Raw genomic sequence first — 12,658 nt, forward strand, 5'->3', positions numbered from 1 at the left:
AATGTATTTTTGTCTTCAAGTAATTTGGTAATAGAGGGCAGGTGGAAGAGAGTGGGCTTTGATCTGTCAAATATTTCATGAAAATACATTTACTGCAAAGCATGGTGACTCACACCTTTAAACCCATCACTCTCTTGGGAGACAAGAGAAGGTGAATCTCTGTAAGTTCAAAGCCAGCCTGGTCTACGAAGAGAGTTTCAGGACAACCAGGGACTGTTACACAGAGAAACCCTGTCATGAAAAGCACAACGTAATACATATACAAATAAATAAAACAAAAAGGAAAGGAAGGAAGGAAGGAAAGAAGGAAAAGGGGAGGGAAAGGAAAGGAAAGGAAAGGAAAGGAAAGGAAAGGAAAAGAAAAGAAAAGAAAAGAAAAGAAAAGAAAAGAAAAGAAAAGAAAAGAAAAGAAAAGAAAAGAAAAAAGAAAAGAAAAGAAAAGAAAAGAAAAGAAAAGAAAAGAAAAGAAAAGAAAAGAAAAAAGAAAAGAAGTCTTTACTGAGAACTTATAATAAGCTAGAGATACATTGTGTACAGGATCCAGAAATCATTTAGATAGTGTATCTTTGAAGGGAAAAATTTCAGTGGCTACAGGGTTACGAAGCTGGGCCAACCTGGAATGTTTATTCAACACAGTAAGTTTAATGAAGAGCACTTGGTTCTTCAGTTTTTGCTTTCCTGCTGTGCCCTGTTAACAGCATGTACTAAACAGCCTACAAAGTGTGCCATCTCCGTTCGGTAGCCCTCACCTTTTACAACTTGTCTGTAGAAAATTGCTCCAGCATCTCAACTTCTCTCTTCACATCCATTCAATGTCACCCCTGAACCCATCAGCCCACTTTCCCCTACTCTGTAATCTAAATTACTTTTTAAAGATGGGAATCTGATTAAGACATTTCTACTTAAGCTTTTTAAATGGTTTCATTTTATTTTTAAGATAAAAATAAAATCTTCTAGGGTATCCTCTCATCTCCCTTCTCTCTTGCATTATGCCCTCCAATAAGATGAAACTTTTTTGATTCTTCAAATTCATTGGTATTCCATTTACATATCAGCTTAAGTGTCACTTCTTCTGAGAAATCTTCTCTGATACACTAAAGCATGCTACCCACTTCTGCATTTCTAAGTCATTTGTGGTGTCATCTTCAGGCTTGTTTAATAAATCCACAAAAAAAGAAGTCTTTTGCTTGATACCAGGAAAACCATACAGTAGCACAGGACTGTTTATACATTTGTTTGTTTGTCTGTTGCTCTTTTTTTTTTGAATGTTCTGCTCTTATTTTCTTGAAATTTTAAATGAATTTTGAATCAAGACTCATACCTTTTTTTCTCATAGAAAACTCAGTGAATTATGTAGCTGATTCTACTTATTAGTTTATGTATTTTTTGACATATTACCCAAAACATAATCCACAGCTAATAAACATTTATAAACTGAATAGGTAATCCAATGAATATCGTATTTCCCACTTACAGTTCTTCCTCTGGAAATATAAAATATGTGGTATTGATTTATTTGTTCAATAATTATTTTGAACCAGCAATTTTATTTCAAATCTTAAAGATGTACATGTTGTATCCTAAACCCTAGTGCTGTGCTTTTCCTGTAACATATTCTCTTCTTCCCCATGCTGCCCTTCTGCTCTTCTGGGCTGTTTCCCCATCTCTTGGCCCGTGTAGCAGTAGAAAGAAAGCTTTAAAGATGACAGTGGCCTAGGTAGTTATTAGTTAAATGAAACTTCCCAAAGGGAGAATTTTCTCCCAGAGGGCTGAATAACCACAAAAAGATAGGATAAAAGATAAAGGGACAGTGGAGAAAGTGGTGATGTAAATTTGTAAAGTAGATAAAGGGATTTCCATCAGGAGGACCAATGGGGGACCAGAAGAGAACCATCGACAAGATGTTCTAAACTATGGACCACTGATAATCTGTTGCCTAAAAACAGATTATTTTGAAAATTTATTTAAATTTTGACAATACATATTAATCCTAAATTTACATGATTTCTACCTCATTCCCCCTCTAACTCCTCCTGTTCCCCCACTCTCTCATAATTCATGCCTCTTCCTTAGTAGTTGTTTTACACACACACACACACACACACACACACACACACACACACACAGAGCCTACTACATTCACTCTCTTGTAATTTATGTCCTCTTCCTTAGTTGTTATTGTTACATTGTTACACACACACACACACACACACACACAGAGTATGTTACAAAATTCATGTTTGTATGGCCCACCCCCCCAGATGAAGACAACAAGATTTTAAGGTATAGGAAGGTATAGTAATGGAGACAAATCAGTATGAGCAGGGGCTTAAAGGACGGACCTTCTTCAAGTACAAACTACAAATGAGTAGAACAGTCAGGACATGTCCTATGCCCTACATAAACAGTAGACATATTGCTGCCACTGGTGGAGTACTTAGCTTTGTCACAGAAGCATGCAAAACTATGATCAAAGGACTTCTACTCACCCATAACTGTTTTGGCTCCAGGTAGGAAGGAAACCTATGGCACACACATGTCAACAATATCTGTAAATGCATCACTTATGTCTTAGTCAGGGTTTCTATTCCTGCACAAACGTCATGACCAAGAAGCAAGTTGGGGAGGAAAGGGTTTATTCAGCTTACACTTTCCACATTGCTGTTAATCACCAAAGGATGTCAGGAATGGAACTCAAGCAGGTCAGGAAGCAGGAGCTGATGCAGAGACCATGGAGGGATGTTCCTTAATGGCTTGCTTCCACTGGCTTGCTCAGCCTGCTCTCGTAGAACCCAATACTACCAGCCCAGGGATGATTCACCCACAAGGGGCCTTTCCCCCTTGATCACTAATTGAGAAAATGCCCCACAGCTGGATCTCATGGAGGCATTTCCCCAACTGAAGCTCCTTTCTCTGTGATAACTCCAGCTTGTGTCAAGTTGACACAAAACTAGTCAGTACAACGTATTTGAGTAAAATTTCCTTTTCAAATTAAAACTCTCTCGATAAAAATATTTAATATTGGTACAAACTTTTAACATATTCTATACCAATTATTACCTATTTGCAGATCTTTTGTCATTGATTAGCAGTGGATAAGTAGGCTATGGACATCTACCGGCAGATATTTTAAAGAACTGGTTTTGGGGAAATCACTGGTGTTCATCTCAGACGTTTCCCTTTCTCTGTGCATCACTTGCTGTTAACTAACCAACTCTCATGACTCATGGCACCATTGTTAGAAATGTCAGTGTGCTGAATCATTGTGCAGCATGAAAGTGCATTATGTATTTAATAATGAACGGCTACACTTTCTATCCAAATCCACAACCCACCATGCATTGATGTTACAGGCAGTTTTTAAACATCACTTGTATGTTTGTATGTGTACATGTTTGTGTGTTGGTTTGTGTGTGTGTGTGCATGAAAGAGAGAGGTGAGGAGAGAGAGAGAGAAAGAGAGAGGGAGAGAGACCATATTTTAGAAGATCACATCATGTCAATATTTCATTTACAAAGTGATTATTTGCATATGAAATAAATAAATAATTGTGAATAATTATTTTTTACCTTTCAAGTAATGTTTATTTATTTAGTAACAGAAAAATAATCTTATGCAAGTCAAAAATTTCACCTACTGCTATTTGATCAATGAAAATCAAAAGTGCTAATAAACAGTTAAATTGAAACAGAAGTAAATTTTAAGGAACATCTCATTGTATTTTTCTTTATAGAGCTTTGCAAAAAACCAATTTTTTATGAAAATATTTGACAAAAACATTCCTATACTGAGACAAGCAAGTTTGGTAAAAGGAGGAAATCTGGATCAACTCATACCTTTGTGAGAAAAATATATCTTTGCATATACTTTCATTATGAAAATTAATAATGTTCTTGTATCCTAGAAAATCAAAGTAAGTGTTCACTTTACATCTAGCAGATTATATATAAAAAAATGTGACCCGGATTCACTGAAGCTGAGAACAAGAGCCTGCCATGATAATGTATCCACTACTGTGAAATAAGGCATTTCACAAGCAAAATGAAGATCTCTACAAGCTTGAGAAAACTTGGTTTTGAGATATTTTCTCTTCAGAATAAAAAGTATGTCATTTATAGCTCTTCTAGATTTGAGGAAAAGATATGTAGCTGACTTAGGTCCCATCTGCATGTCACTAATACAGCTCATTTTATATATTGATTCTGAGTAGTTTTAAAATTTCTACTCCCAACTCTTAAAGGTCTTCTACTGTATTTTAGTTACACACACACACACACACACACACACACACACCTCTAAGGCTCCTATTTCTTATCTATAATTCTGTAGTATTGGTGACATTTACAATATCTTCGCGAAGGGGTTTTATAAGATTCTCTGTGTAAAGCACATTGTCTGGAATGTGGTAAGATTTCATTAAATCTCAGCTATTAATACTACTACTACTGAGATTAAGCTCATATGTGATAGCCTTAGAAGTTAGAGTATGTATTGCTTAAAATAGACTTGGGTTTGATTCTTTCCAGTAATAGAGTGTATTACATTTGGCTCTTAGGACACAAAATTAGGTGCTGTGTCATGGATAAGCACTGACCGTAGACTCCTTGTGGGAATCCCAAAGTCTTAAAATGCTTTTACACTGGAATAAACTTTCATATGACTCTGAATTCAAGGAGCCTATGTTTTAATTCAAATTTGACAACAAAGAAGATGTAGAGAACAGCCAAGTTTCAACCAAAATCAGCATAGAGAACCCTAAATGTTTTGGTGAAAAAAAAATGGTATTCCACAACTCAAATACTTGCTGTGCTGCCCTGAATAAAATGGGGCATTCTTCACAGAGGCTGTGATGTTCAGAAGTAACACTCAACCCCTCGTAAATGCTAGCAAATGTTATATGGAATTTCTAATTAAAATCTCATGACAACCATTAAGAGTGGATGCTTAACTTCTCCCGCTTCATGAAGACGAAAATTTGAGTCTTTAGAAGTATCAAGTAACTTTCTCAAGATTACTGTAACATAGTCTGTTGGCTCTTAAAGCCAACTGTCAAAGATCGAAAATTTAACTAGAAATTTTTTAATTGATTTAAGGTAGGTGATTTATTGTGGAGAGTAAATCTTTGCATTATTGTTATGAAACTAGTAGGTAGTAGGTTGGACTTTGATTTTGGACGCAGTTCTCTTGACATCACGCACAACTGAACTACTTAGTGTGACTGTCACTTTGCTCTCCTGCGTGGTGCTACATAACTGTTTGTTTGTTTTTATTGCTTAAAAACTCCACACATGTATAAAATGCACTTGATCAACTCCACCCCCAGTTCCTGCTCTATAAAAGCCACTATTTTTCCTTCCCAAGTCCACTTAGTGCTGCTGTACATGTGTGGATGTAGGTCCATCTAGTAGGACATGGATAGCCTCTCAGAAGCCAGATCCCTGAAACTGACACTTCCTTCCCAACAGCCACCAATGACCACAAGTTCCTTAGCAAGTGAATGTGCATTCTAACCTATGCATACACATAACAATATAATTACTAACATACCTAAAGCAGGATATAAAAATAAACACTTAAGAAAGATTATTGTTTATAACAATAAAAATCTACTTGAAAAAAGAAATTCAGGAAACAGTTTTACTGACAATACATGAAAAAGAATAAAATATTTGGAAATACTTTCACCAAGAAGTAAAACCATGTGGCTTATTTCTGTTCTTTACTAATCATCTGGCTTGGGTCCCTTTGCTCTTTCCAGATCTATTTTCCTTCAGTCTTGGCTCTCATTCCTTTTGTGTTCCCCAACTCACTGTTGTTTCTGTGCTGTGTACAAAAGAAAATTTTTTTTTGAAAAATTACATCTTGACAGCAACTCCATAAGACGAAAGATATTCCAATGGGAGGTGAAACATCCCATCCCAGTGGCAAGATCTTTAAACTCAGGAAGTAAATAAATCAAAAGTTTCAGGAAGTTCTTGATGCTGAGTAGATTCACTAGGTTCCTCTCTTCACAAGAGTGCACAGGCAGTAAGTGATGCTCTCAGAGCACCCGTGATTCCTGAAAGAAGCAGAGAGCAGATGAGCTCTAGCAGATTGTCAGAACAACTGTGATCCCCTGAAAGGACGCTCTCTGTCTGTTGAGCTGCTCGCACGTGATGCTCCAAGACTCCAGCTTTCATGAAATGTGACTCACACTTGGGTGACTTTTTGATGATGTAGCTGTTTTCCAGTCATTTGTACTGCTGTGGTAACCCATCACCTACACTCCTGTAAGTAGCCCCAATAAGATTAATGATTCACTCATCTGTCTGTTGTGAGCTCCTCATCTAAGGTAAGTGAATGTTTCTTCGTGTCTACCTAATCATGGGGTCAACTTGTTGTTCCTCTTCCACAGGTTCCTCCCCACCACGACTTACTGGAATGCTTCAGACATTTTTCTGCCATTTTGGCCAGCACATAGCTGCCACCACCTTTATTGCTGCTATGATCACTCTGCTGACACTTTTGAAGTCTCTTGGTGTTATCAGCTCATCCTGCTCCACTAATGATAAAGGTCTTAAAAGGAAGAGAAAGAGAAACAGAAAGAAGTCTAGAAGTCTTTTTTTTTAAATTGGGTATTTATTTCATTTACATTTCCAATGCTATCCCAAAAGTCCCCCACACACTCCCCCACCCACTCCCCTATCCACCCACTCCCACTTCTTGGCCCTGGCATTCCCCTGTACTGAGGCATATAAAGTTTGCACGACCAATGGGCCTCTCTTTCTACTGATGGCTGACTATTTTAATAAGGCCCAGTGTTGCCGTACCAGTGGATAGTATAGGAGGGCATCTCATAACTGACTCAAGAAGTAAAAAGAACTGCCTGATTATGTAGCCAAGAGTGTCATTTGGCAAGGGCAATTGCACTGCCTGTTGCAAAAAGCACAAATGAAGGATTGTGATCTGCCTAATGCTGACTCATCAGGAAAAGTCTTCCCCCGTCTGACAATCATAAACATGGTTGCAGAACCAGCCAGAATTCATCAGCTGTTGTCCTGGGAGCCATTAAGTTTTTCAAGGCCCAAGTAGGTTATGTGAAGTATCCCTAACAAAATCTTGTCTTCCTCCACAGCCATAGAAGACAAGATTTCTCTACAGCTACAGCTGAGTTGCATGAGAGCTGTAACAGTTGGTTACCTGTAAAGGATGTCTTCCACTGTCTTGGGTCTGATGTCTTGGGTGCTTGGGTCTGATGTCTTGGGTGCTTGCAGAAAGCTTCTAGGAATGAGGAATAGGCTAGCAAATGGCTGTTTACCGCAGTACTGCCCATTGGCAAGAAACACACAAGTGAGCATACAACAAATTCTTATTGAAAGTACAATACAGAACTAACAATTCTAATAACATTTAGCAGTACTTAATAGTATTTAAGAACACCTGAGAATGTCTTCCTTTCCCTAGTGCTAAAAAGAGGAGAGCTCCTCTGATCTGTTTCACAATGGGGATCTTTAGCCTTCACTCTTGACTTTGTCTTGTCTTGTGGAGACCATTAGAAGCACAATCCAGTGGTGATGTTACAAGAGTTCTTTGTGTTTCTGAATCTACCCATGATGATCTTGCCAATGAGGATGTCACAGCATGAGGCCAATCCCTGCCCTGCATCTCCATTTGCCCAAAGGTTGACATCCAGATCTGAGGCATCAGTTGTCTAGGAGAATTCATTTTGGCTCATGAGTTTAGTATCTGCAACCCCTCAACCTGTAGCTTCATAGATATTTTAGGTTACAAGTTAGAAATCATTTTGTTTATCTGCTGGCTTAAACTATGTAAGTCTGAAGTCTTTTTTTTAGTTGTTTTTTTATTAGATATTTTCTTCATTTACATTTCAAATGCTATCCTGAAAGTCCCCTATACTCTCCCCCTGACCTGCTCCCCAACTCACCCACTTCTGCTTCCTGGCCCTAGCATTCCCCTGTACTGGGGCATATAATCTTCGCAAGACCAAGGGCTTCTCCTAAGTCTTTATAAACTATTTAGTTTGGAAATAATTTGAGAGTGATAGAAATGTCCTTGTGGAAAAACTTCAATTTTAAGGACTATTAAAGCTTTTAAGATATCTTATCACCCCTAAGACATCCTGATATTAGGAAGGCTCAGAACTAAGCAAGGTGTTTCTCTCATTTCTACTGTAATACTTTCTGACCACCGTTTAGAGTGTCAGCTTTTGCTCTGCTCCCCTACAGTTCCTGACTTCAACTTAAAAAGACAGCTTCAGCAAGAAGTTACCATACTAGTTTCCTGTATTTGAAGATGAGTCCCAAGCTTCTATTCAGTGAGAATGAAGGTCTATATAGATAAGAAATTGACTCCAGTGGGGTAAGAGCTGAATATACACAGTCATGCACACATACATGTGTCTTATTACCCTTAGTTGAGTAACCACAGAGGGCACTGCCTACTCCTGGTACAGCTCTTGGACAGGCATGGGTGTTGAGACTTGCACAACAGCTTTCAATCCCAGGGAATCCAGAGTCTCAGCCTTAGACAGTGTCTAGTGCCATAACTTCAGGCATCAGAAATCTGTATGGTTTCAGAAAAACAGTAGCAGAACACCCTTTACAGGAGTCATGGAAATGATATGTGTCTTTGAAAAGATCAGTTCAGGACCTTTTTGAAAATTCTACCAGACCCCTCTCCTCTGGAAGGGGAAGGCTAATTAACATTCTGCAAGACCAACGGGCCTGCATGTAGGGGAGGCCTATACCAGGTAAACACCTTCCGCAGGACAGACCCTGCCATCTCATTCCCCAGAGACCAATCAGTTTAAAAGTTACACTGCTCTGCCAATCACATTGTCTCTAAGTATAAAGGCTGACCAAATGGGCTGGGGAGGCGAGGGGGTGTTGTCATCTCTCCTTCAGGTGTAGGACCGCCCCAACACGTTGGAACAATAAATTCCTCTTGCTTTTTGCATCAATTTCTGGCTCCGTGTGGTTCATTCAGGGGGTCCCTGGTAAGCTAAGGCTCACCAGAGTCTTCCACCTTCTGTATGTTCATTCCACTGAGAACCACATGTTGCTCAGAAATTACTCATAGACAATGTCTCTTCTTTCATTCTAAATCATAACTCTCCAGATTACACCATGAGATTGTTTTGTGTTAGACATCGATGGTAGAGCTTAGTTTAACAAAATTAGAAATGTAAAGACTTACATTTGGGGATGACCATAAATCTCATGATCATATTTTCTCAAGGAGTTGGAGGTGAAACATAATGAAAATTAAATTACTTATTTTTAATATATACACATTTGTGTTTCTGAGAAGAGGCTGTCACAATCAGTCTAAATCAGTAAAAAAGAAAAATCACTCACAGAATGCTGAAATGGCATCAGGGTTGCAGCTCAACTCAACTTGCAACCCAATGTTGTTGTTATTATTATTATTGTTGTTGTTTTGTTTTTTCAGATTAAGAAACATTAAAGAATGTCAAAAAAATCAGTTTGGCTTTAGAAAGTTTAGATTCAAGGCATAAGGGATATAGCTCAATAACTGAGTACCTACCCGCCACATACCAAAGTTCAATCTCTAGCAATGGAAGAATAAAACTTAGCATTAATATTTATTTTAAAATGGTATTCCCGTAATTAAACAAACCAAGACATGTGAAGTCTAAGGAAGGGGAGATAATTGGGTGCCCCTGTTAGATCATTTTCCATCTTGAGGTTGTGTCATCCATGGCATAGGGGTAGTGAGTCCCGCAAGTCTAAGAGCCCTCTGACTGTCCTTTATTTCTATCCATAAACAGAGATCTTCTAATATTTTATAAAGCAATCTAAAATTACGCAGACACCATAACTAGTGAAAATGATATAAAATGTGTTCTTTGTAGATCTCTTATAACACTGACAGTGCTTACAAGTGTATAAATGCTGGATAAAACTCACTTCAAGGCAGTTATACCTTTTTGTTAAGTAGTCTATGTACACGTATGGCTTCATGTACTGTGCCCCATGAAGAAGTTTCGGCACACTAGAGAGCAATTTTGCAAGGTATTTCACTTTAATTTGTATGTGTGAAGTACTTGGGAGCATTCATCCTTTATGTCCAAATTATCAGATATGACAAAGTTACACAAGAACTAAGGGAGAATTTATTTATGAATTCAGATGGCCCAATTGCTTAGAAATATAAATTTATGAAATGTAAATGAAACCAAGTATTGTCTAAAGGCAATTAGGGGGTTGGTCAAATTTGCTAGAATTTTAAATAGACTATGTGGAATGTAACTCAAATAATGACTTCTTGAAAGAGAATGCATGTTCTTGCATTTGAAGTTATAATGAAATAAGAACTTTTTAAAAAAGTAAAACTAAAAGTGAATTGACTTCTCTGCATACGTAGACCATCCAAGATGTTACCCTCAGAATTCTTACTCTGATTGTATGTAACAAAAGCAACCTACTGTAAAAGCATATTTTTTTGGTATTTTCTGGTAAAATGCATATGCTAACATTGGGCATTGTAAAGGTTAGTATTTTCTATTTGATAGGTTATGCAGTCTCCTCGAAGACAAGCCTCCAGGCATATCTGTGAGATGCTTTGGGGCATGCCTATGATGGATTGTGTCAATTTACTAATTGATGGGAAGACCCATCATAAGGGTAGGCAACATGGCTCCTTGAACTTGGGTTCTAATCTGTGTAAAGGGAAGAAAGCTCACCAAGCAAAAGCCCTTCCTCTTGTTGTCCTATCTAACTGTGAATAATATAATGAGCCCAAGCAACCAGTTCCTTCCTCATTGACTTCAACAGGACAGACTGCACCACTGAACTAGAAGCTAGAATAGACCCCTTTTCTGTAAGTTGCCTTTGTCAGAGTATTTTAAAAACTATTTTAATTTTTTACTTATTCATCTTGTGTGTGTTTGTGTGTGTTTGTGTGTGTGTGTGTGTGTGTGTGTGTGCGCATGCATTCACCTATGCACATGCCTATAGCTAAGAATGCCAAAAAAGGTTGTTGGGTCTGCTAGAGCTGGATTTACAAGTGGTTGTGAACCATGTAGTTTCTGAGAATCTGGTCCTATGAAGAAGGACCAGTATCACTAACTGCTAAACCAACTCTCCAGCGCTGTATCAGATATGTTATCCCAGTGACAGAAAAGTAACTTAGACACTCATCTGTTCCATCTTTCATAGTCTCCGTGCTTAGACAGTGTTGGTTTTCACGTAAGAGCTTTCTTGCTCCCCCTGTATGATGCTAAACCTCACAAACAACTGCAAAGAAGAGGCTGCCAGACGTGGTGAGAAAGATTTCCTCTACCCACAATGCCTACCTCTGATTCAACATATAAACTACTGCCCACTCCACAACAGTCCCCCCAAAATAAACAGGCTATACTTATTCTTAGCAGCATTGTGTCAAATACAAGTGAGTACAGAATGTGGTTCTAAAGTATTTCCAAACTGTTAGGTCTAAGGAGACCCAATAAGTAGCCATTTCATGTGATTTCTCTTAGAAGTATCCTACTGAAGGAAACTAGGCTCATTCTAGAAAAACAGAAAGAAAGAAAAAAAAAAGCAGAGCTGACATGAAGCCCTGCTCCATCAAGTAGCAACCTTTAGACTGGATAGAAAATAAACAGTTACGAAATCAATTTTTATCACAGAATGATAGGTCAATCTATAAAGCAAAGGCTTTAAAATCCCTGTAAAAATCCCTAATCTAGTCTAGAAGAATGCAGGAAAAAAATCTGAAGCTAAAAGAAGATATAAATGTTTATGGTGTCTGTTTATTTTATATAAGGGAAGAAAGAGAATCAAAATTTGACTTTTCAAATAATCCTGTTTGTTTTGGATGCTAGAGAGGAAAAGGGGACCAGGCCAGAAGTAAAGTCATCATCCTCTGGCAATGTGCTAGGAAAATAATTAATGCATTTGTATTGCTGGACTGATAAATTTCACATTTTCCATTAGAAGACGAGTAAGTTGTAGCTGCTCATGTAGCATAACTCTGCAGTACAAATATTGGAAGACTGAGCCAGAAGAGAAAAAAACTTACAACCAGTTTCCCTGTTTTTTAGATTCTTGGCAGCCCAATGTTAAATAATGATCCAAAGGACATCATTGTTACCCTCAAAAGTGTGCTCTAATAAGGATGGGCTAGGAGGGAGAACAGCCAGCATCCTAGTCTTAGCACAGCATGTTTTAAAAAATGGACAAGAGTGTGATACATTCAAGAGCCCCTTTGCAAGGGTAAGAGCGTCACTCACACTCAATCTCAAACATAACAAATAATTTAATAATAATTCCTAAGATTCAATATTACAGCTAATTGGTGATTCACATATACTGGTGTCTTGATTTGCCACTCACCCCTCAACACACACACACACATTTTTTTTAAAAAAGCTTTTAATTTTTAATGTTTTTATTGTGAATAAATTGTTTTCTTGTATAAACTGAAAAAAAATCTGGATATAATTTTAAGGCTTTTCTTTAAATGGGACATTTATATGTCAATAGCAAAATCAGTATTTCTTTCTACTTGTCTGTGAATGGTTTATAATATATATATATATGTATATATATATATATATATATATATATATATATATATATATATGTTGGAATACTCTATAATGTCCAAATCAATGTTTCAGTGAGGCTGTCCATTA

This window comes from Mus caroli, chromosome 15 (genome assembly GCF_900094665.2).
Source record: "Mus caroli chromosome 15, CAROLI_EIJ_v1.1, whole genome shotgun sequence".
NCBI classification, from domain to species: domain Eukaryota; kingdom Metazoa; phylum Chordata; class Mammalia; order Rodentia; family Muridae; genus Mus; species Mus caroli.